The sequence below is a fragment of the Palaemon carinicauda genome, chromosome 6 (genome assembly GCF_036898095.1).
Source record: "Palaemon carinicauda isolate YSFRI2023 chromosome 6, ASM3689809v2, whole genome shotgun sequence".
Lineage (NCBI taxonomy): Eukaryota > Metazoa > Arthropoda > Malacostraca > Decapoda > Palaemonidae > Palaemon > Palaemon carinicauda.
In genome coordinates this window covers 105851070-105853569 of record NC_090730.1, presented here as the reverse complement: position 1 = coordinate 105853569, position 2500 = coordinate 105851070, and positions in this window count along the sequence as shown.

Genomic DNA, 2500 nt, shown 5'->3' with positions numbered 1-2500 from the left:
AAGCCCCTGATTAGCTGCTTAGAAAATACCACTAGTTTTGGGAGTTTAAAGGAAAGGGGAACTTGAAACCATTTGTTAATTTTATTGGGCATTGTATATACAGATGGCTTGAGTTCCTCGGAACTATGAATTTGTTTGCATAATCTGTTGTTTACCCTCTTTCATTTGCTTAAAACTCCATGGAGATGTTATCCTAATTCTATGTAAATTTAGATACCCAGAAGTGTGTTTGATCCATATTATTGTTGGTAGCGATAATTGAGGTTCTGCTTGAAGTATTATTCATAGTATTTTGAAAACATAATTTACCATTAGCCAAACGAATAGAATTGTTCGCATTGTGTTAAGAACTCATAATTACTTGCAAACTATGCGTGTGACCTTTATAATATAATTGATATTTAAAATTCAATAAGTAAGTGTTTTTTTTGTTTCTATATCTATTTTGAGCAAAGAGCGTTCATCGACTTTCGAAAAAAAAAAGAATGCAATGAAAACTTCAATCCTTTGATCAAAGGCGAGTACCATATTTCATATCAAAACTATGATTTTCTTACGTGCTTAATTTGGAAATTGTGTTTCATAAGAGATTTATTATTCAGCATTTTATTGCAAAATAATTAATAATTCTGTATCTATCCCAAGCAGGGTGCATAAAAAGGACATAGGATATTTTCTATGGCTCTCAATTATTCATTTGCAATGTTTTTACTTCTGTATTTATATCCGCGAAGTAGGTATGTTTACTTTGTTATCATCAAATGTGAGTATTTTTTTTCAAAATGGAGGAAACCCCATGATATATATATATATATATATATATATATATATATATATATATATATATATATATATATATATATATATATATATATGTATATATATATATATATATATATATATACACACAAACACACACACACACACACACATATATATATATATATATATATATATATATATATATATATATATATATATATATATATATATGTATATACACACACACACACACACACACATATATATATATATATATATATATATATATATATATGTGTGTGTGTGTGTATGTATATATATATACACACACACACATATATATATATATATATATATATATATATATATATATATATATGTGTGTGTGTGTATATATATATATATATATATATATATATATATATATATATATATATATATATATATGTGTGTGTGTGTGTGTGTGTATGTGTATATATATATATATCAAGTGTGAAGAAAGGACCTGAAAAAATATGCTTTTTGAGATAGAAAAATAAGTATTTAACCAATATCTTTTACTAACTATAGCTAATATTAAAGGTCTTATTTAGTGCATATTTATTACTGTTTAGTTTGCTGTTCTTTCTTACTCCCCTATCTCTTTCCTTACCCTTACTCTTACCCTTCATGGGCATCAAAGTTCACAAATATTTATAACTTTCAGAATTAGCTCTCTGTTTTATATTAGGTCTGTTTGAAACTTGAGGGCCTTGTGCTAATTAGAAGTAAGTTTTTGAACACAATATTGAAGGTAGACTTTTTTCTTATATAATCATTGATTCCCTTGGGGATGCTGATTGTCTGATTTGTAATACTTAGAACTCTTTTGCCTGACCTTTAGTTTGTATGTGCCATAAAGACGATTTTATCTAAATTCCACCTTTCCCTTACTCTCTACGAGTTCAAGTTCTCATCGTAACATCCATAATCCCCTTCCGCAAATGTAATTTCAATGATCTCAAAGGGAAAAATATTTTCTCATATTAAGAGTAAAGGATTTATTACACTTAAGAAGCTACTACTGCAATAAAACCTTTATAGATGAAAGATTTTTAAGAGTTTAATTAGAATAGAGCCTTCAGTATTAACAAAGCTTAGGAATTGTTGAAGAACAAAGTAGCGTGAAATGGTGGCAATAAAGGGGAATGGTAGAAACCAGCAACAAATGAGGCATGTGCTAATACATTTGAAGATCTCACTTAATGACATGTAAATTGCATGGAATCAGTTTCATAAGAGCATGATATAGTCTCTCTCTGTCTCTCTGTCTCTCTCTCTCTCTCTCTCTCTCTCTCTCTCTCTCTCTCTCTCTCTTAGATACTACTACGATTTAATTATTGCTATATTCAACTTTAAGGGGTTATATGGGAAGGAATTCCAACCCTTATCGGGTGACTCCTTATCGCCTTTTAAGCACGATAATCCACTCTTACTCTGTGGAAGTCAATAAGTCTCGGACTGAATTGCTCACATTTTTGTTAGGTGACGTGGCCTGCTAAGTTTTGTCATTCCTTTTCTCTCTTTTTCCACCGGATAATTTTCTCCATTGATAGGTCCAAACATTCTTTCATCGTTTTCATTTCTAACTCAACCTTGGTCAATGCTCAATAGAGCTTCTCTGATTAAAGTTTGTGCGACTATTCATGTTCACGTGTTAGGTTCTGTCAATCCTACCTGAGAACTCCATTTGGTTAAA